This window comes from Aplidium turbinatum, chromosome 6 (assembly GCF_918807975.1).
Source record: "Aplidium turbinatum chromosome 6, kaAplTurb1.1, whole genome shotgun sequence".
In the NCBI taxonomy this organism is placed as follows: Eukaryota; Metazoa; Chordata; class Ascidiacea; order Aplousobranchia; family Polyclinidae; genus Aplidium; species Aplidium turbinatum.
This window is the reverse complement of record NC_137477.1, coordinates 15,330,537-15,353,961: the sequence shown is the minus strand read 5'-3', so window position 1 is coordinate 15,353,961 and position 23,425 is coordinate 15,330,537. Positions and strand designations below refer to the sequence as shown.

Sequence of the window (23,425 nt, the reverse complement as noted above, 5' to 3'; positions counted from 1 at the left end):
AACAAGGGAATCAAACTCTTCCTTCCACCTCACCTATCCTCCATGTCCTTTCGGATTGCACATGGAGGATACAAATGGGGAGATTTTAATAGATCAATACACTCCGACAGAAAAACAAACTGCAAATTCTGCAGAAAACCAGAAGACAATGTGGCCCACGTCCTCACCAAGTGCTCCTTTGCACAAGGAACATGGGAGCGCCTGAAACAACAATATCTTGGCCTAACCAAGGAAGACATAGAAATAACAAAGGACATGATCCTCCACAACCAAATCCCTGACGGACAGAAGAACAATCCGATTCTTTTGACCATGATGAATGTCGCCAAACACACCATCATCCAAAAGAAGATATCTCTGGACATAGGCGACACATATATACAGGACACAAAACGGTCCACCATTCAAGCCCTGTGGGTCATCATGACAAAAACGAAAAACATAACACAAAAGCATAACACTCCTTTGTCATCTGACATTTCTACTCCTTCCAAACCTCCTCCTACGGTCAGAAGAAAGAAGAACCAGTCGAGATCCACTCTTCAACCGCCCTCTCAGTCGTCCTCGGTGGTAGGGATGACTGATTGCAGCGGTGGATCTCACTAGAACAGTACGGTCGTAGATCATCTTTGAAGAAGATTAGACAGCCAAGGGCGTAACAACCCACCTTTAACCCGTCCCTCTCACTCATCTCCAACGGCCTGATGCCGGAAGAATGATTGCAGCGGGAGATCTTTAACCGTCCCTCTCCGTCATCCCACTCGCTCTGGGATGACAGGATTGCAGCGGCCAATTCCATGATGACTCTGGGGTCAGCGAAAGCTACCCTCCCTCTGGCCGCTCCTCTCTGGCATCTCCGCCAAATGAGGTGTCAGACTGCAGTGGCCCGTTTCCTCCAAACAGGTGCCCTTCTTCAAGCGGGCAACAAGAAGATACACACACATAAACAATTACAAATAAAATTAAAATTAACTCTTTGACAAAACGCGCTAGTTCTTGAGCTTGACCCGCCATCTCCTAGACTGCTCCAAGATCAGCAAGAGGAAAGTTGAGACAGGCAGATCAGCTTGAGGCAGCCACTAACCAAACATTTACATCCACAGATTACCATCTACCGCGGTGGGTCCCTTCGGTCGTAGTGAGTCCCTCGCCTCCCTGGTAGGTATCTTCCATGTAAGTATGGTGTGCCTGCTGAGTGTTTGGGTGTGTGGACGGCTCCCGGAGCGGACGCACTAATGATGAGACAGGAAACAAATCCATTCCATATGGACAATTTGTAAACCTGCAAGATGTAGTGGTATCCATCTTGAACTCTGAGCGTTGCGCGAAAAAAAATCAAAAAAAAAAAAAAAAAAAAAAAAAAAAAAAAAAAAATAAGATCAAGTGTAGTATCTGTTCTTCTCAGTTTAATACCTGGGACGCCCAGCATCGCTGGGCTCTTGTATTAAATGTATGTTTGAAGACGGGGTGTCGATTCAAAGCTCGCTTTGTCGCACCCACGGGTTGTCCCGGTATTGCAGTACCTCCGGGTTCGGCCCACATCCCACCTTCGGGTGGGATAAATGAACAATCAATCATTGAAAATGCGAATCATGGCTTTCGTTGTTCGTCGGTCTCATTTCTTGTGTTTTATTGGTCGTCGTGTGTATCATATGTCATTTTCTGTTCATTTTCATTCATTGCGCCGATGTTATCTACTCTCTCGCGTACGTGTGTGTGGTGTTGCAAATTTTTCGCTTGTTGTCGCGTGTTCTGCAATGACTCTCTATTGAATAAAAGTTCCTGTGCTGAGCAATTCAGCCAGCACAGCTGTGCCAATAATGCGACTCACCTTGTCAAACATGTGATGTTCTCCTACGCAGACACAAACTTCTTTTCGTCGCGAGTCGTGAACAAACCAACTGACTGACCGGCCGGCTTCAAGCGGCACGTGACATGCAGAGTCTTGCATTAGTTTAATAAATGTCTTGCATTAGTTTAATAAATGTGAGCAAGCAATGCTCAGAGGGCGACTTACCTTTCAAAGAATAGAATGCGATCACTCATCATATGATAGCATGTATGGCAGCGAATGAAACTGAGCTTTGCTGCAGGCCATTGGCTTGAAATAAAAACAGCATTCTTAAGAAAATTTAGCCCGCTATATATGGCGCTTGGTTAAGCTTCTTCATCATTCTATTTGAATACAAGGTAAGTGCGCCTGAGCATTGTTTGCTCTCATTTTTCAAACTCATACATTGTTCTTTTTCGAAGTAAGTGAGTGATCACAGAAACAGCAGCAGCTGCTGAAGTGTCGTCGAAAGGTTCTGCTCACACACAAAAAAGGCAAACAAAAGCAACGGAGCAAAGCCGAAGAGAATCACGGTCCCAGAAGAGAGATGCTGACAGGCAACCAACTCATACTTACCTGACGAGGGTCTTCACCGTGATCACGTAGGCGGTGGGCCCAGGGCGAGACTTCACCATTGCACTTCGGAGAAGTTGACCTCTGCGATTACCCCAAATGTGGGTAACTCGGTCGTATAATTTCTGTTAGTGGGGACTGCGTTCGCGCTATCCCTTTTTTAACTCATCAACCGAAAGCGAAGAAGAAGAAAAAGCTTTTTCCATCCCCCCCCCCCGTACAACACATATCAAGCGTTTGGAGACCGAATTGTTGTCTTGTGTCCTGCTGTTGCGAGACCACAAGCTGAAAGCGAAATCATCTGAAAGCTTTTTAAGCGAATCAAAAGCAAGAGGTGAGCGTACTTGCTTCGGCAGTACATATACTAAAATTGGAACGATACAGAGAAGATTAGCATGGCCCCTGCGCAAGGATGACACGCAAAATCGTGAAGCGTTCCATATTTCTTTTAGTCACCGACTGGATGTGCATCCACAGTTCATCGACATGCTTTCTATGCCTTGTCCTTTGCTTGGATGCGACTTGATCGTGTCGTCACGCACGTGGTGTGCCCACGTTGCCAGGCAGTGGAGAACACCAGCCATTCGACAAAGTCGATTTCAAATGCGACCAGGACTGCCGGCCGGCGGACCGAAAGCGCCGCCGCGATGTCTAAACGTCGACGTCGTGGAGCATTGCTTTATCGCTTCTCGGCTCTCAAGAGCTAAGATCTCGGCTCTCAAGAGCTAAGATCTACGGCTCTCAAGATCTCGGCTCTCAAGAGCTAAGAGCTATTTGAATAAGGTAAGTCTCACGAGCCTTATTCAAAGTGCGAACGATTAATTGCGAACTGGTGGCTTTGGAAACATTGCTGCCAAAAAGCGACTAACAGCAAGCCTTGCTTTCCTCGCTAGAGCGAGCGAGTGAAAGCGACACCGGCCTAACTTTTACCAGCCTTTTTAGATTTTTTTTTAAAGTCAGCTAGATAAATAAATAACTAGAAAGTTTAGAAAATAGCCTACGACAGCTAGATCAGTGGCCCCCTTGCTGGGAACCACTGATCTAGGCGAGTAGTTAGCTTTTTTTCCCTCCCTAGATTTTTTTTGGAGTCAGCCCTTTCCCCTTAAGGGAATTAGCTGATTGCCACGTAGAAAGTAGGTCAGGTGAGAATAGCCAGTTAGCTACAGCGAGTCTAGACAGTACGTGACCAGCTTTTTGGGTGTGGTCAAGACAGAATTTAGCTGAATTTTCCTTCAGAAGGAAAATTTAAAACTTGAAAAGCTTGGACGTTGGTAAGTCTTTGTTAATTCTTTATATTTAAAATAACATAAACTAAACACCAGCTATACTCATGGGCGACTCTAAGGCCAACGAGTTTAAATATCAAAGAACCTTGGTTGTGCAAGCATCCAGCCAGACCTGGCTTGATGTAAGCACCTTCATCAGTTTCTTTATGCAAGATGGCTTCCTTGCAATGTATGGAAAGGAGCTAAAAGCTGTGCGTGCCAAGAGCCTGCGGCAGCACATTTTCACCGTCACGTTCTCAGCTTCTGAGAACGAAACAAAATCCTTGTTGATGGAACAGCTGGCGCTAGACCATCAGTCACCTGTGACCTACAAGTACAAGGAAACTGATTATGTAATCAAAGTATGGCGCCCTATGCCACCATGCGACGTGATTACTTTATATCCAGTGCCAGACGAGTGGCATCTGGATTTAATCAACGAGTTTGCTTGCCAAGCAAACTGGGGTAAAGTTTATCAGATGATCAAAGGTAGACATAAGCAGCACCCCACCATCTGCAACGAGTTTCTGCATGTTTACCTGCAGAACACTAAACTCGCTAACATCCCAGAGAAAGTGCAGATGTTTGGTGAGTGGATATCCATCACCAAGCCTGGAGAGGGACATTTGCCACTGTGTCAGATCTGCAAAGCCCGGGGCCATTTAACATCAAAGTGCCCCACAAAACCGAAGAAGACCCAGGCCAATCCACATCGAGACGGGGCGTCCAAAACTGATCCACCCCGTGACCGGGCGCCTAGACAACCCAGGAAACAGGGACGCTCGAGAGAATCCATAAACAGAAGCAACGAACTCTTCTGCCAAAGATCAGAGGCCGCTTTCCTTGCAAGACAGGCCGAGAAGTCCAGACCGCGTTTTGCTGCATCCAGACCAAGAAAAACGTATGTGTCAGATTCGTCGCCAACCAGGCAGCAGCTCGCCTGTCATGTATGCCGATCAACAGGCCGACACAAACCTGGTTGCAATGCAAGAGAAAAGTTCCGGGAAAAGAGTAGGAAGAGAAAGAACCCCCCCACGAGCGACGATGGCTTTATCACCGTGGGCAAAGGAGGTAAACACAACCCCAAAACCTCCATGCGCAGCATCTTCTCATCAGATACTGAGATAGTGGATAAGACCATGTCCAACACAGAGTCCAAGACATCGACTCCAAAAGAACCCTTGCTAAAGCGGAGATCGATTGCCCAACCAGCATCTCCCAGGACGACGAATCCCAGAGACCACGACGCATCCCACGCCAGCTCCAAGGATGCGCCGGTCTCAGTTGACAATGACAACTCGTCAACTGACTCGGAGTCCGTTTCTTCGAGAGAGTCTACGCGGGCTGAACTGACCGGGACCTCTCCTCCCCATCGAAATGTCTTCAGTTCGGTGGGTGAGCTCACGGACTCAGACGGCGTCCCAGCCAACTACACGGTCTAGTCCAACTTCTTAAACTTTAACCTGCTGCTTTTTCTATCTATAATCATGTTCGCAGATACGGAGAGTGACGATTCGGACGCCGGACTGGGCAACCTCAAGGTTGGCTCAATGAACATCAACGGAATATCCAAGAAATTGCGAGATGTCAAAAACTTCTTTACATCTCACAGACTCTCTGTACTGGCAATACAAGAAACACACAGAATCCCCACCGATCAACTTGAGACGTGGGCACAACATAACAATTACACAACATACACCAACATAGAACCTGATAGAACCCCCTTCTATGCAGGGACAATGTTCATCGTAAAGAAGGACATACACGATAGGTCCGAAATCACACATCACACCATAGTACAAAATCGAATACATCACCTCAACATCAAATGTGGTAAAAATAACATAAACATATTCAATGCATACCTTCCGCAGAGCAACGGAGAGAGAAAGTCATGTTTTGAACTGCTCTCCGAGGCTATGCTGGAATATGAACATCAACATGTGGTCTTACTTGGTGATTTTAACGTGATACTTGATCCGTTAGACACTGCTAAGCCGCAATTTTTCTTCACTACACCGGATAAAACAGCACTTAGAACATTAATACGTCATAACCAACTGATAGACATATTCAGACAAGAACATCCATACAAAAGACTGTTCACGCGCCAAAACCACAACAGTAAGACCAGGATAGATAGAATATACATAAATGAACATACACTTGAAAATTATCATAACATTAAACATGAATATTTCACATCATCAGACCACTGCACATTACCAATAATTCATCTCCAATATCAACAACACATCAAATGGGGTGAATATTCATACAAAATCAATAACAGCATATTAGAATATGCTCACGTCATAACAGAGCTCGAAACGGCTTGGGAAAATTGGACTATAAACGTACCACAAATAGAACCACAAGACATGCTTATAAGGTGGGATCAAGGCAAGAAAATGTTGAAAAATCGACTGATGGAACTCTCGCAAGATGTCGCACTCAAGCGTAGAGAAGATTACAATCAAGCGAAAAATATGCTCCACACTCTGGACGCTCATCCAGACCACGTCCTGGAAGATCGTCGCCCGGAATTCTTGGAGAAAGTCAACAACTTCTACGATTATAAAGCAGTCGGATCGCAAATCAGATCCAGAACTATCCCAACTAGCGATGAAGAGCCATCTAAAAGCTTCTTCAAAGCAGAGGAACAAAATTGTAAAAGTAGCTCTATCACTGAGATACACGACGCAAACAACACAACACTCACCAAGAAAGAAGACATTCTCAAAGAAGTACACAGCTTCTACCACTCTCTATGGGGTGTAAAAGACAACATAAACTCTCAAGAACAAAACAACTACTTAAACATTCTTGGAGAGGCCAAAATTGAGGAAGACGCAGCTGAACAAGCGGAACAGCTGATCAGTCTCAAAGAAGTAAAAACCGCCATCGATTCTCTTAACAAGGATTCTGCACCTGGATCAGATGGTCTCGGCTCATTATTCTACCAAAAATGCTGGCATTTCCTGAAACACGACATTCTAGAGATGCTTACAAATTGCTACTTGAGAAAAACAATGACTCCCTCAATGAGAGAAGCAAAAGTGAAGTTAATCTTTAAAAAAGGTGAAAAAGAAAAGCTCAAAAATTGGAGACCGATCTCTCTGCTCAACACAGACTACAAGATCTTGAGCAAAATCCTCTCCAACAGACTCACACCCATGATCACAAACCTGATTTGTCCGAATCAGAAATGTGGACTGCCAAACCGCAGAATAGAGCATGTTACAATGAATATACAAGCTGCCCTGGAAGCTTCTCAAACTCAACACAGGGACTTGTACGTCATGATAACTGACTTTGAAAAAGCTTTCGATAGAGTTAGTCACTCCTTCCTCTATGGAATCTTGAAGAAACTCGGAGTAAAACCAATAATGATGAATTACCTGTCATTAGTTTACCACAAAACAAAAAGCAAAATAGAAATCAATGGAGCTTTAACAAAACGAATAAACGTTAAAAGGGGCATACGACAGGGTTGTCCCCTCAGCATGCTCTATTTCATAATCTGTGCTGACGTTCTCACCCGACGCATAGAGAAAAATCATCTGATCAACGGTTTTCGCTTTTCCAAGCTGACAATCAAAATCCAGCAATATGCGGACGACACCACTTTCATCACAAGAGACATTCCATCTCTCAAGGAAATCAACAAAGAACTAGCCATCTATCAGACGATGTCCGGCCAGAAAGTGAACCAGGGAAAGACCCAGATCCTGGCGTCCAAACCTGACCTGGCCCAAAGAGCTCAGCAACTCTTTCCAGAAGCTGCGATCTTGAACAACGTCAAGATCCTGGGCATCTGGCTAGGCACAAACAAAACACAACTTGACAAGATGAACTGGCAGACCGCCATCAAGAAAACTCAAACGATCGCCAACATCCACAAACCACGAAGACTCTCCCTCTATGGAAAGATCTCGATCATCAACACTCTCTTGGTACCCGTCACTTTGCATCTCAGTAGAGTGCTGATGCCAACGAAACAACACATCAAAGAACTAAACAAAATCCTCTTCGACTTCCTCTGGTATCCTTCACCATTCGAACAGCTCCAGAGAAGCAAGACGTTTCCTCCTGTCAAAGATGGAGGCATCAACATGGTGGACATCCAATCAAAATTTCAAACAAGCCGCATCGACAGAATTCGCCATCTCTTCCCTCTAGAAGACGCCACCGAAATCTGGCACGAATGGGCCATGTTCAATTTGAGTTACAGAATGAGACACATTAATCCTCATCTGTTCTCCAACAGCATTCCGCATGCCCCAATTCCAAACGAAATGTATGCGGACATCTTCAAGTCCTTTTGCAAACTCAAAGGCTTGAAACACGACTGGGAAAATACTTCCTACAAAAATATCTACATCAATCTGAAAACGCAAAATGAAAAAAAAATTGACAAGATTGATGAAAACGGAAAGAAGATTCCTTGGAATGAGATCCTCCTGAAAAACAAGGGAATCAAACTCTTCCTTCCACCTCACCTATCCTCCATGTCCTTTCGGATTGCACATGGAGGATACAAATGGGGAGATTTTAATAGATCAATACATTCCGACAGAAAAACAAACTGCAAATTCTGCAGAAAACCAGAAGACAATGTGGCCCACATCCTCACCAAGTGCTCCTTTGCACAAGGAATATGGGAGCGCCTGAAACAACAATATCTTGACCTAACCAAGGAAGACATAGAAATAACAAAGGACATGATCCTTTACAACCAACTCCCTGGAGGACAAAAGAACAACCTGATCCTTCTTACCATGATGAATGTCGCCAAGCACACCATCATCCAAAAGAAGAAATCTCTGGACATAGGCGACACATATATACAGGACACAAAACGGTCCACCACTCAAGCCCTGTGGGTGATCATGACAAAAACGAAAGACATAACACAAAAACATAACATTCCTTTGTCATCTGACATTTCTACTCCTTCCAAACCTCCTCCTACGGTCAGAAGAAAGAAGAAACAGTCGAGATCCACTCTTCAACCGCCCTCTCAGTCATCCTCGGTGGTAGGGATGACTGATTGCAGCGGTGGGTCTCACTAGCACAGTACGGTCGTAGATCATCTTTGAAGAAGTTTAGACAGCCAAGGGCGTAACAACCCACCTTTAACCCGTCCCTCTCACTCATCTGCAACGGCCTGATGCCGGAAGAGTGATTGCAGCGGGAGATCTTTAACCGTCCCTCTCCGTTGTCCCACTCGCTCTGGGATGACAGGATTGCAGCGGCCCATTCCAAGACGACTCTGGGGTCAGAGAAAGCTACCCTCCCTCTGGCCGCTCCTCTCTGGCATCTCCGCCAAATGAGGTGTCAGACTGCGGTGGCCCGTTTCCTCCAAACAGGTGCCCTTCTTGAAGCGGGCAACAAGAAGATACACACACACAAACAAACTCAAATAAAATTTAAAAATTAATTATCTACCAAAACGCGCTAGTTCTTGAGCTTGACCCGCCATCTCCTAGTCTGCTCCAAGATCAGCAAAAGGAAAGTCGAGACAGGCAGATCAGCTTGAGGCAGCCACTAACCAAATATTTACATCCACAGATTACCATCTACCGCGGTGGGTCCCTTCGGTCGTAGTGAGTCCCTCGCCTCCCTGGTAGGTATCTTCCATGTAAGTATGGTATGCCTGCTGAGTGTTTGGGTGTGTGGACGGCTCCCGGAGCGAAAAAAAAAAAAAAAAAAAATAAGATCAAGTGTAGTATCTGTTCTTCTCAGTTTAATACCTGGGACGCCCAGCATCGCTGGGCTCTTGTATTAAATGTATGTTTGAAGACGGGGTGTCGATTCAAAGCTCGCTTTGTCGCACCCACGGGTTGTCCCGGTATTGCAGTACCTCCGGGTTCGGCCCACATCCCACCTTCGGGTGGGATAAATGAACAATCAATCATTGAAAATGCGAATCATGGCTTTCGTTGTTCGTCGGTCTCATTTCTTGTGTTTTATTGGTCGTCGTGTGTATCATATGTCATTTTCTGTTCATTTTCATTCATTGCGCCGATGTTATCTACTCTCTCGCGTACGTGTGTGTGGTGTTGCAAATTTTTCGCTTGTTGTCGCGTGTTCTGCAATGACTCTCTATTGAATAAAAGTTCCTGTGCTGAGCAATTCAGCCAGCACAGCTGTGCCAATAATGCGACTCACCTTGTCAAACATGTGATGTTCTCCTACGCAGACACAAACTTCTTTTCGTCGCGAGTCGTGAACAAACCAACTGACTGACCGGCCGGCTTCAAGCGGCACGTGACATGCAGAGTCTTGCATTAGTTTAATAAATGTCTTGCATTAGTTTAATAAATGTGAGCAAGCAATGCTCAGAGGGCGACTTACCTTTCAAAGAATAGAATGCGATCACTCATCATATGATAGCATGTATGGCAGCGAATGAAACTGAGCTTTGCTGCAGGCCATTGGCTTGAAATAAAAACAGCATTCTTAAGAAAATTTAGCCCGCTATATATGGCGCTTGGTTAAGCTTCTTATATTTAAAATAACATAAACTAAACACCAGCTATACTCATGGGCGACTCTAAGGCCAACGAGTTTAAATATCAAAGAACCTTGGTTGTGCAAGCATCCAGCCAGTCCTGGCTTGATGTAAGCACTTTCATCAGTTTCTTTATGCAAGATGGCTTCCTTGCAAAGTATGGAAAGGAGCTAAAAGCTGTGCGTGCCAAGAGCCTGCGGCAGCACATTTTCACCGTCACGTTCTCAGCTTCTGAGAACGAAACCAAATCCGTGCTGATGGAACAGCTGGCGCTAGACCATCAGTCACCCGTGACCTATTTACACAAGGAAGTAGGTTACGTGATCAAAGTATGGCGACCGATGCCACCATGCGACGTGATCACATTATATCCAGTGCCGGGCGAGTGGCATCTGGATTTAATTAATGAGTTTGCTTGCCAAGCAAACTGGGGAAATGTTTACCAGATGGTTAAAGGTAAACACAAGCAGCACCCCACCATCTGCAACGAGTTTCTGCATGTGTACCTCCAGAACACTAAACTCGCTAACATCCCAGAGAAAGTGCAGATGTTTGGTGAGTGGATATCCATCACCAAGCCTGGAGAGGGACATTTGCCACTCTGCCAAATATGCAAAGTCCGGGGCCACCTAACTTCCAAATGCCCCACGAAGCCGAAGAAGACCCAGGCCAACCCACCTCGAGACCGGGAGTCCAAGGCCGACCCACCCAGAGACCGGGCGCCTAGACAACCCAGGAAACAGGGACGCTCGAGAGAATCCATAAACAGAAGCAACGAACTCTTCTGCCAAAGATCAGAGGCCGCTTTCCTTGCGAGACAGGCCGAGAAGTCCAGACCGCGTTTTGCTGCATCCAGACCAAAAAAAACGTATGTGTCAGATTCGTCGCCAACCAGGCAGCAGCTCGCCTGTCATGTGTGCCAATCAACAGGCCGACACAAACCTGGTTGCAATGCAAGAGAAAAGTTCAGGGAAAAGAGTAGGAAGAGAAAGAACCCCCCCACGAGCGACGATGGCTTTATCACCGTGGGCAAAGGAGGGAAACACAACCCCAAAACCTCCATGCGCAGCATCTTCTCATCAGATACTGAGATAGCGGATAAGCCCATGTCCAACACAGAGTCCAAGACATCGACTCCAAAAGAACCCTTGCTAAAGCGGAGATCGATTGCCCAACCAGCATCTCCCAGGACGACGAATCCCAGAGACCACGACGCATCCCACGCCAGCTCCAAGGATGCGTCGGTCTCAGTTGACAATGACAACTCGTCAACTGACTCGGAGTCCGTTTCTTCGAGAGAGTCTACGCGGGCTGAACTGACCGGGACCTCTCCTCTCCATCGAAATGTCTTCAGTTCGGTGGGTGAGCTCACGGACTCAGACGGCGTCCCAGCCAACTACACGGTCTAGTCCAAAACTCTTAAACTTTAATCTGCTTTTTCTCTATCTATAATCATGTTCACAGATACGGAGAGTGACGATTCGGACGCCGGACTGGGCAACCTCAAGGTTGGCTCAATGAACATCAACGGAATATCCAAGAAATTGCGAGATGTCAAACAGTTCTTTACATCTCACAGACTCTCTGTACTGGCAATTCAGGAAACACACAGAATCCCCACCGATCAACTCGAGACGTGGGCTCAACACAACAATTACATAACATACGCGAACATTGAACCTGACAGAACCCACTTCCGTGCGGGGACAATTTTCGTCATGAAGAAAGACATACATGACAGATCCGAAATTACACACCACACCATAGTACAAAATCGAATACATCACCTCAACATCAAATGTGGTAAAAATAACATAAACATATTCAATGCATACCTTCCGCAGAGCAACGGAGAGAGAAAGTCATGTTTTGAACTGCTCTCCGAGGCTATGCTGGAATATGAACATCAACATGTGGTCTTACTTGGTGATTTTAACGTGATCCTTGATCCGTTGGACACTGCTAAGCCGCAATTTTTCTTCACTACACCGGATAAAACAGCACTTAGAACATTAATACATCATAACCAATTGACAGACATATTCAGACAAGAATATCCTTACAAAAGACTGTTCACGCGCCAAAACCACAACAGTAAGACCAGGATAGATAGAATATACATAAATGAACATGCACTTGAAAATTATCATAACATCAAACATGAATACTTCACATCATCAGACCACTGCACATTACCAATAATTCATCTAAAATATCAACAACACACCAAATGGGGTGAATATTCATACAAAATCAATAACAGCATATTAGAATATGCTCACGTCATAACAGAGCTCGAAACGGCTTGGGAAAATTGGACCATAAACGTACCACAAATAGAACCACCAGACATGCTTATAAGGTGGGATCATGGCAAGAAAATGTTGAAAAATCGACTGATTGAACTCTCGCAAGATGTCGCACTCAAGCGTAGAGAAGATTACAATCAAGCGAAAAATATGCTCCACACTCTGGACGCTCATCCAGACCACGCCCTGGAAGATCGTCGCCCGGAATTCTTGGAGAAAATCAACAACTTCTACGATTATAAAGCAGTCGGATCGCAAATCAGATCCAGAACTATCCCAACTAGCGATGAAGAGCCATCTAAAAGCTTCTTCAAAGCAGAGGAACAAAATTGTAAAAGTAGCTCTATCACTGAGATACACGACGCAAACAACACAACTCTCACCAAGAAAGAAGACATTCTCAAAGAAGTACACAGCTTCTACCACTCCCTATGAGGCATAGAAGACCACATCAACCCTCAAGAACAGAACAGTTACCTAAACATTCTGGGAGAGGCCAAAATTGAAGAAGACGCAGCTGAACAAGCAGAACAGCTCATAACTCTAAAAGAAGTAAAAACCGCCATCGATTCTCTTAACAAGGATTCTGCACCTGGATCAGATGGTCTCGGCTCATTATTCTACCAAAAATGCTGGCATTTCCTGAAACACGACATTCTAGAGATGCTTACAAATTGCTACTTGAGAAAAACAATGACTCCCTCAATGAGAGAAGCAAAAGTGAAGTTAATCTTTAAAAAAGGTGAAAAAGAAAAGCTCAAAAATTGGAGACCGATCTCTCTACTCAACACTGATTACAAGATCCTGAGTAAAATCCTCTCCAACAGACTCACACCCATGATCACAAACCTGATTTGTCCGAATCAGAAATGTGGACTGCCAAACCGCAGAATAGAGCATGTTACAATGAATATACAAGCTGCCCTGGAAGCTTCTCAAACACAACACAGGGACTTGTACGTCATGATAACTGACTTTGAAAAAGCTTTCGATAGAGTTAGTCACTCCTTCCTCTATGGAATCTTGAAGAAAATCGGAGTAAAACCAATAATGATGAATTACCTGTCATTAGTTTACCACAAAACAAAAAGCAAGATAGAAATCAATGGAGCTTTAACAAAACGAATAAACGTTAAAAGGGGCATACGACAGGGTTGTCCCCTCAGCATGCTCTATTTCATAATCTGTGCTGACGTTCTCACCCGACGCATAGAGAAAAACCATCTGATCAACGGTTTTCGCTTTTCCAAGCTGACAATCAAAATCCAGCAATATGCGGACGACACCACATTCATCACAAGAGACATTCCATCTCTCAAGGAAATCAACAAAGAACTAGCCATCTACCAGACGATGTCCGGCCAGAAAGTGAACCAGGGAAAGACCCAGATCCTGGCGTCCAAACCTGACCTGGCCCAAAGAGCTCAGCAGCTCTTTCCAGAAGCTGCGATCTTGAACAACGTCAAGATCCTGGGCATCTGGCTAGGCACAAACAAAACACAACTTGACAAGATGAACTGGCAGACCGCCATCAAGAAAACTCAAACGATCGCCAACATCCACAAACCACGAAGACTCTCCCTCTATGGAAAGATCTCGATCATCAACACTCTCTTGGTACCCGTCACTTTGCATCTCAGTAGAGTGCTGATGCCAACGAAACAACACATCAAAGAACTAAACAAAATCCTCTTCGACTTCCTCTGGCATCCTTCGCCATTCGAACAACTCCAGAGAAGCAAGACGTTTCCTCCTGTCAAAAATGGAGGCATCAACATGGTGGACATCCAATCAAAATTCCAAACTAGTCGCATAGACAGAATTCGGCACCTCTTCCCACTAGAAGACGCCACCGAAATCTGGCACGAATGGGCCATGTTCAATTTGAGCTACAGAATGAGACACATTAATCCTCATCTGTTCTCCAACAGCATTCCGCATGCTCCAATTCCAAACGAAATGTATGCGGACATCTTCAAGTCCTTTTGCAAACTCAAAGGCTTGAAACACGACTGGGAAAATACTTCCTACAAAAATATCTACATCAATCTGAAAACGCAAAATGAAAAGAAGATTGACAAGATTGATGAAAACGGAAAGAAGATTCCTTGGAATGAGATCCTCTTGAAAAACAAGGGAATCAAACTCCTCCTTCCACCTCACCTATCCTCCATGTCCTTTCGGATTGCACATGGAGGATACAAATGGGGAGATTTTAATAGATCAATAAATTCCGACAGAAAAACAAACTGCAAATTCTGCAGAAAACCAGAAGACAATGTGGCCCACGTCCTCACCAAGTGCTCCTTTGCACAAGGAATATGGGAGCGCCTGAAACAACAATATCTTGACCTAACCAAGGAAGACATAGAAATAACAAAGGACATGATCCTTTACAACCAACTCCCTGGAGGACAAAAAAACAACCCGATTCTTTTGACCATGATGAATGTCGCCAAGCACACCATCATCCAAAAGAAGAAATCTCTGGACATAGGCGACACATATATACAGGACACAAAACGATTCACCATTCAAGCCCTGTGGGTCATCATGACAAAAACGAAAGACATAACACAAAAACATAACATTCCTTTGTCATCTGACATTTCTACTCCTTCCAAACCTCCTCCTACGGTCAGAAGAAAGAAGAACCAGTCGAGATCCACTCTTCAACCGCCCTCTCAGTCGTCCTCGGTGGTAGGGATGACTGATTGCAGCGGTGGATCTCACTAGCACAGTACGATCGTAGATCATCTTTGAAGAAGTTTAGACAGCCAAGGGCGTAACAACCCACCTTTAACCCGTCCCTCTCACTCATCTACAACGGCCTGATGCCGGAAGAGTGATTGCAGCGGGAGATCTTTAACCGTCCCTCTCCGTTGTCCCACTCGCTCTGGGATGACAGGATTGCAGCGGCCCATTCCAAGACGACTCTGGGGTCAGCGAAAGCTACCCTCCCTCTGGCCGCTCCTCTCTGGCATCTCCGCCAAATGAGGTGTCAGACTGCGGCGGCCCGTTTTCTCCAAACAGGTGCCCTTCTTGAAGCGGGCAACAAGAAGATACACACACACAAACAATTTCAAATAAAATTAAAATTAACTCTCTACCAAAATGCGCTAGTTCTTGAGCTTGACCCGCCATCTCCTAGACTGCTCCAAGATCAGCAAGAGCAAAGTTGAGACAGGCAGATCAGCTTGAGGCAGCCACTAACCAAACATTTACATCCACAGATTACCATCTACCGCGGTGGGTCCCTTCGGTCGTAGTGAGTCCCTCGCCTCCCTGGTAGGTATCTTCCATGTAAGTATGGTGTGCCTGCTGAGTGTTTGGGTGTGTGGACGGCTCCCGGAGCGGACGCACTAATGATGAGACAGGAAACAAATCCATTCCATATGGACAATTTGTAAACCTGCAAGATGTAGTGTTATCCATCTTGAACTCTGAGCGTTGCGCGAAAAGAAAAAAAAAAAAAAAAAAAAAAAAAAAAAATCACGAGCCTTATTCACTGCGAACGATTAATTGCGACCTGGTGGCTTTGGAGACATTGCTGCCAAAAAGCGACTAACAGCAAGCCTTGCTTTCCTCGCTAGAGCGAGCGAGTGAAAGCGACACCGGCCTAACTTTTACTAGCCTTTTTAGATTTTTTTTTAAAGTCAGCTAGATAAATAAATAACTAGAAAGTTTAGAAAATAGCCTAAGTCAGCTAGATCAGTGGCCCCCTTGCTGGGAACCACTGATCTAGGCGAGTAGTTAGCTTTTTTTCCCTCCCTAGAATTTTTTTTGGAGTCAGCCTTTTCCCCTTAAGGGAATTAGCTGATTGCCACGTAGAAAGTAGGTCAGGTGAGAATAGCCAGTTAGCTACAGCGAGTCTAGACAGTACGTGACCAGCTTTTAGGGTGTGGTCAAGACAGAATTTAGCTAAATTTTCCTTCAGAAGGAAAATTTAAAACTTGAAAAGCTTGGACTTTGGTAAGTCTTTGTTAATTCTTATATTTAAAATAACATAAACTAAACACCAGCTATACTCATGGGCGACTCTAAGGCCAACGAGTTTAAATATCAAAGAACCTTGGTTGTGCAAGCATCCAGCCAGTCCTGGCTTGATGTAAGCACTTTCATCAGTTTCTTTATGCAAGATGGCTTCCTTGCAAAGTATGGAAAGGAGCTAAAAGCTGTGCGTGCCAAGAGCCTGCGGCAGCACATTTTCACCGTCACGTTCTCAGCTTCTGAGAACGAAACCAAATCCGTGCTGATGGAACAGCTGGCGCTAGACCATCAGTCACCCGTGACCTATACACACAAGGAAGTAGGTTACATGATCAAAGTATGGCGACCGATGCCACCATGCGACGTGATCACATTATATCCAGTGCCGGGCGAGTGGCATCTGGATTTAATTAATGAGTTTGCTTGCCAAGCAAACTGGGGAAATGTTTACCAGATGGTTAAAGGTAAACACAAGCAGCACCCCACCATCTGCAACGAGTTTCTGCATGTGTACCTGCAGAACACTAAACTCGCTAACATCCCAGAGAAAGTGCAGATGTTTGGTGAGTGGATATCCATCACCAAGCCTGGAGAGGGACATTTGCCACTCTGCCAAATATGCAAAGTCCGGGGCCACCTAACTTCCAAATGCCCCACGAAGCCGAAGAAGACCCAGGCCAACCCACCTCGAGACCGGGAGTCCAAGGCCGACCCACCCCGAGACCGGGCGCCTAGACAACCCAGGAAACAAGGACGCTCGAGAGAATCCATAAACAGAAGCAACGAACTCTTCTGCCAAAGATCAGAGGCCGCTTTCCTTGCGAGACAGGCCGAGAAGTCCAGACCGCGTTTTGCTGCATCCAGACCAAAAAAAACGTATGTGTCAGATTCGTCGCCAACCAGGCAGCAGCTCGCCTGTCATGTGTGCCAATCAACAGGCCGACACAAACCTGGTTGCAATGCAAGAGAAAAGTTCAGGGAAAAGAGTAGGAAGAGAAAGAACCCCCCCACGAGCGACGATGGCTTTATCACCGTGGGCAAAGGAGGGAAACACAACCCCAAAACCTCCATGCGCAGCATCTTCTCATCAGATACTGAGATAGCGGATAAGCCCATGTCCAACACAGAGTCCAAGACATCGACTCCAAAAGAACCCTTGCTAAAGCGGAGATCGATTGCCCAACCAGCATCTCCCAGGACGACGAATCCCAGAGACCACGACGCATCCCACGCCAGCTCCAAGGATGCGTCGGTCTCAGTTGACAATGACAACTCGTCAACTGACTCGGAGTCCGTTTCTTCGAGAGAGTCTACGCGGGCTGAACTGACCGGGACCTCTCCTCTCCATCGAAATGTCTTCAGTTCGGTGGGTGAGCTCACGGACTCAGACGGCGTCCCAGCCAACTACACGGTCTAGTCCAAAACTCTTAAACTTTAATCTGCTTTTTCTCTATCTATAATCATGTTCACAGATACGGAGAGTGACGATTCGGACGCCGGACTGGGCAACCTCAAGGTTGGCTCAATGAACATCAACGGAATATCCAAGAAATTGCGAGATGTCAAACAGTTCTTTACATCTCACAGACTCTCTGTACTGGCAATTCAGGAAACACACAGAATCCCCACCGATCAACTCGAGACGTGGGCTCAACATAACAATTACATAACATATACAAACATAGAACCTGATAGAACCCCCTTCTATGCAGGGACAATGTTCATCGTAAAGAAGGACATACACGATAGGTCCGAAATCACACATCACACAATAGTACAAAATCGAATACATCACCTCAACATCAAATGTGGTAAAAATAACATAAACATATTCAATGCATACCTTCCGCAGAGCAACGGAGAGAGAAAGTCATGCTTTGAACTGCTCTCCGAGGCTATGCTGGAATATGAACATCAACATGTGGTCTTACTTGGTGATTTTAACGTGATCCTTGATCCGTTGGACACTGCTAAGCCGCAATTTTTCTTCACTACACCGGATAAAACAGCACTTAGAACATTAATACATCATAACCAATTGACAGACATATTCAGACAAGAATATCCTTACAAAAGACTGTTCACGCGCCAAAACCACAACAGTAAGACCAGGATAGATAGAATATACATAAATGAACATGCACTTGAAAATTATCATAACATCAAACATGAATACTTCACATCATCAGACCACTGCACATTACCAATAATTCATCTAAAATATCAACAACACACCAAATGGGGTGAATATTCATACAAAATCAATAACAGCATATTAGAATATGCTCACGTCATAACAGAGCTCGAAACGGCTTGGGAAAACTGGACCATAAACGTACCACAAATAGAACCACCAGACATGCTAATAAGGTGGGATCATGGCAAGAAAATGTTGAAAAATCGACTGATTGAACTCTCGCAAGATGTCGCACTCAAGCGTAGAGAAGATTACAATCAAGCGAAAAATATGCTCCACACTCTGGACGCTCATCCAGACCACGTCCTGGAAGATCGTCGCCCGGAATTCTTGGAGAAAATCAACAACTTCTACGATTATAAAGCAGTCGGATCGCAAATCAGATCCAGAACTATCCCAACTAGCGATGAAGAACCATCTAAAAGCTTCTTCAAAGCAGAGGAACAAAATTGTAAAAGTACCTCTATCACTGAGATACACGACGCAAACAACACAACACTCACCAAGAAAGAAGACATTCTCAAAGAAGTACACAGCTTCTACCACTCCCTATGGGGTGTAAAAGACAACATAAACTCTCAAGAACAAAACAACTACTTAAACATTCTTGGAGAGGCCAAAATTGAGGAAGACGCAGCTGAACAAGCGGAACAGCTGATCAGTCTCAAAGAAGTAAAAACCGCCATCGATTCTCTTAACAAGGATTCTGCACCTGGATCAGATGGTCTCGGCTCATTATTCTACCAAAAATGCTGGCATTTCCTGAAACACGACATTCTAGAGATGCTTACAAATTGCTACTTGAGAAAAACAATGACTCCCTCAATGAGAGAAGCAAAAGTGAAGTTAATCTTTAAAAAAGGTGAAAAAGAAAAGCTCAAAAATTGGAGACCGATCTCTCTGCTCAACACAGACTACAAGATCTTGAGCAAAATCCTCTCCAACAGACTCACACCCATGATCACAAACCTGATTTGTCCGAATCAGAAATGTGGACTGCCAAACCGCAGAATAGAGCATGTTACAATGAATATACAAGCTGCCCTGGAAGCTTCTCAAACACAACACAGGGACTTGTACGTCATGATAACTGACTTTGAAAAAGCTTTCGATAGAGTTAGTCACTCCTTCCTCTATGGAATCTTGAAGAAACTCGGAGTAAAACCAATAATGATGAATTACCTGTCATTAGTTTACCACAAAACAAAAAGCAAAATAGAAATCAATGGAGCTTTAACAAAACGAATAAACGTTAAAAGGGGCATACGACAGGGTTGTCCCCTCAGCATGCTCTATTTCATAATCTGTGCTGACGTTCTCACCCGACGCATAGAGAAAAATCATCTGATCAACGGTTTTCGCTTTTCCAAGCTGACAATCAAAATCCAGCAATATGCGGACGACACCACATTCATCACAAGAGACATTCCATCTCTCAAGAAAATCAACAAAGAACTAGCCATCTACCAGACGATGTCCGGCCAGAAAGTGAACCAGGGAAAGACCCAGATCCTGGCGTCCAAACCTGACCTGGCCCAAAGAGCTCAGCAACTCTTTCCAGAAGCTGCGATCTTGAACAACGTCAAGATCCTGGGCATCTGGCTAGGCACAAACAAAACACAACTTGACAAGATGAACTGGCAGACCGCCATCAAAAAAACTCAAACGATCGCCAACATCCACAAACCACGAAGACTCTCCCTCTATGGAAAGATCTCGATCATCAACACTCTCTTGGTACCCGTCACTTTGCATCTCAGTAGAGTGCTGATGCCAACGAAACAACACATCAAAGAACTAAACAAAATCCTCTTCGACTTCCTCTGGTATCCTTCACCATTCGAACAGCTCCAGAGAAGCAAGACGTTTCCTCCTGTCAAAGATGGAGGCATCAACATGGTGGACATCCAATCAAAATTTCAAACAAGCCGCATCGACAGAATTCGCCACCTCTTCTCACTAGAAGACGCCACCGAAATCTGGCACGAATGGGCCATGTTCAATTTGAGTTACAGAATGAGACACATTAATCCTCATCTGTTCTCCAACAGCATTCCGCATGCCCCAATTCCAAACGAAATGTATGCGGACATCTTCAAGTCCTTTTGCAAACTCAAAGGCTTGAAACACGACTGGGAAAACACTTCCTACAAAAATATCTACATCAATCTGAAAACGCAAAATGAAAAGAAAATTGACAAGATTGATGAAAACGGAAAGAAGATTCCTTGGAATGAGATCCTCTTGAAAAACAAGGGAATCAAACTCTTCCTTCCACCTCACCTATCCTCCATGTCCTTTCGGATTGCACATGGAGGATACAAATGGGGAGATTTTAATAGATCAATACACTCCGACAGAAAAACAAACTGCAAATTCTGCAGAAAACCAGAAGACAATGTGGCCCACGTCCTCACCAAGTGCTCCTTTGCACAAAGAATATGGGAGCGCCTGAAACAACAATATCTTGGCCTAACCAAGGAAGACATAGAAATAACAAAGGACATGATCCTCCACAACCAAATCCCTGACGGACAGAAGAACAATCCGATTCTTTTGACCATGATGAATGTCGCCAAACACACCATCATCCAAAAGAAGATATCTCTGGACATAGGCGACACATATATACAGGACACAAAACGGTCCACCATTCAAGCCCTGTGGGTCATCATGACAAAAACGAAAAACATAACACAAAAACATAACATTCCTTTGTCATCTGACATTTCTACTCCTTCTAAACCTCCTCCTACGGTCAGAAGAAAGAAGAACCAGTCGAGATCCACTCTTCAACCGCCCTCTCAGTCGTCCTCGGTGGTAGGGATGACTGATTGCAGCGGTGGATCTCACTAGAACAGTACGGTCGTAGATCATCTTTGAAGAAGATTAGACAGCCAAGGGCGTAACAACCCACCTTTAACCCGTCCCTCTCACTCATCTCCAACGGCCTGATGCCGGAAGAGTGATTGCAGCGGGAGATCTTTAACCGTCCCTCTCCGTCGTCCCACTCGCTCTGGGATGACAGGATTGCAGCGGCCAATTCCATGATGACTCTGGGGTCAGCGAAAGCTACCCTCCCTCTGGCCGCTCCTCTCTGGCATCTCCGCCAAATGAGGTGTCAGACTGCAGTGGCCCGTTTCCTCCAAACAGGTGCCCTTCTTCAAGCGGGCAACAAGAAGATACACACACATAAACAATCACAAATAAAATTAAAATTAACTCTTTGACAAAACGCGCTAGTTCTTGAGCTTGACCCGCCATCTCCTAGACTGCTCCAAGATCAGCAAGAGGAAAGTCGAGACAGGCAGATCAGCTTGAGGCAGCCACTAACCAAACATTTACATCCACAGATTACCATCTACCGCGGTGGGTCCCTTCGGTCGTAGTGAGTCCCTCGCCTCCCTGGTAGGTATCTTCCATGTAAGTATGGTGTGCCTGCTGAGTGTTTGGGTGTGTGGACGGCTCCCGGAGCGGACGCACTAATGATGAGACAGGAAACAAATCCATTCCATATGGACAATTTGTAAACCTGCAAGATGTAGTGGTATCCATCTTGAACTCTGAGCGTTGCGCAAGAGAAAAAAAAAAAAAAAAAAAAAAAACAAAAAACAAAAAAAAAAAAAAAAAACAAGATGTCTTTTTAGCCTTTTTAGATTTTTTTTAAAGTCAGCTAGATAAATAAATAACTAGAAAGTTTAGAAAATAGCCTAAGTCAGCTAGATCAGTGGCCCCCTTGCTGGGAACCACTGATCTAGGCGAGTAGTTAGCTTTTTTTCCCTCCCTAGATTTTTTTTGGAGTCAGCCCTTTCCCCTTAAGGGAATTAGCTGATTGCCACGTAGAAAGTAGGTCAGGTGAGAATAGCCAGTTAGCTACAGCGAGTCTAGACAGTACGTGACCAGCTTTTTGGGTGTGGTCAAGACAGAATTTAGCTGAATTTTCCTTCAGAAGGAAAATTTAAAACTTGAAAAGCTTGGACGTTGGTAAGTCTTTGTTAATTCTTTATATTTAAAATAACATAAACTAAACACCAGCTATACTCATGGGCGACTCTAAGGCCAACGAGTTTAAATATCAAAGAACCTTGGTTGTGCAAGCATCCAGCCAGACCTGGCTTGATGTAAGCACCTTCATCAGTTTCTTTATGCAAGATGGCTTCCTTGCAATGTATGGAAAGGAGCTAAAAGCTGTGCGTGCCAAGAGCCTGCGGCAGCACATTTCCACCGTCACGTTCTCAGCTTCTGAGAACGAAACAAAATCCTTGTTGATGGAACAGCTGGCGCTAGACCATCAGTCACCTGTGACCTACAAGTACAAGGAAACTGATTATGTAATCAAAGTATGGCGCCCTATGCCACCATGCGACGTGATTACTTTATATCCAGTGCCAGACGAGTGGCATCTGGATTTAATCAACGAGTTTGCTTGCCAAGCAAACTGGGGTAAAGTTTATCAGATGATCAAAGGTAGACATAAGCAGCACCCCACCATCTGCAACGAGTTTCTGCATGTTTACCTGCAGAACACTAAACTCGCTAACATCCCAGAGAAAGTGCAGATGTTTGGTGAGTGGATATCCATCACCAAGCCTGGAGAGGGACATTTGCCACTGTGTCAGATCTGCAAAGCCCGGGGCCATTTAACATCAAAGTGCCCCACAAAACCGAAGAAGACCCAGGCCAATCCACATCGAGACGGGGCGTCCAAAACTGATCCACCCCGTGACCGGGCGCCTAGAC

At 45.0% G+C, this 23,425-nt stretch overlaps 2 non-coding genes and 2 pseudogenes across 2 annotated transcripts; all 4 read left to right on the top strand.

The window, feature by feature from the left end:
* The first annotated feature begins 1,371 nt into the window (after positions 1-1,371).
* On the top strand, positions 1,372-1,545 carry LOC145772897 (U2 spliceosomal RNA; annotated as a pseudogene).
* An 854-nt stretch (positions 1,546-2,399) lies between these two features.
* Positions 2,400-2,562, top strand: LOC145773410 (U1 spliceosomal RNA). The gene has a single exon (XR_014289793.1). It is a non-coding gene; the product is annotated as a U1 spliceosomal RNA (small nuclear RNA).
* Positions 2,563-2,744: 182 nt separating this feature from the next.
* On the top strand, positions 2,745-2,851 carry LOC145772929 (U6 spliceosomal RNA). The gene has a single exon (XR_014289356.1). It is a non-coding gene; the product is annotated as a U6 spliceosomal RNA (small nuclear RNA).
* A 6,503-nt stretch (positions 2,852-9,354) lies between these two features.
* On the top strand, positions 9,355-9,560 carry LOC145772895 (U2 spliceosomal RNA; annotated as a pseudogene).
* Positions 9,561-23,425: the final 13,865 nt, after the last annotated feature.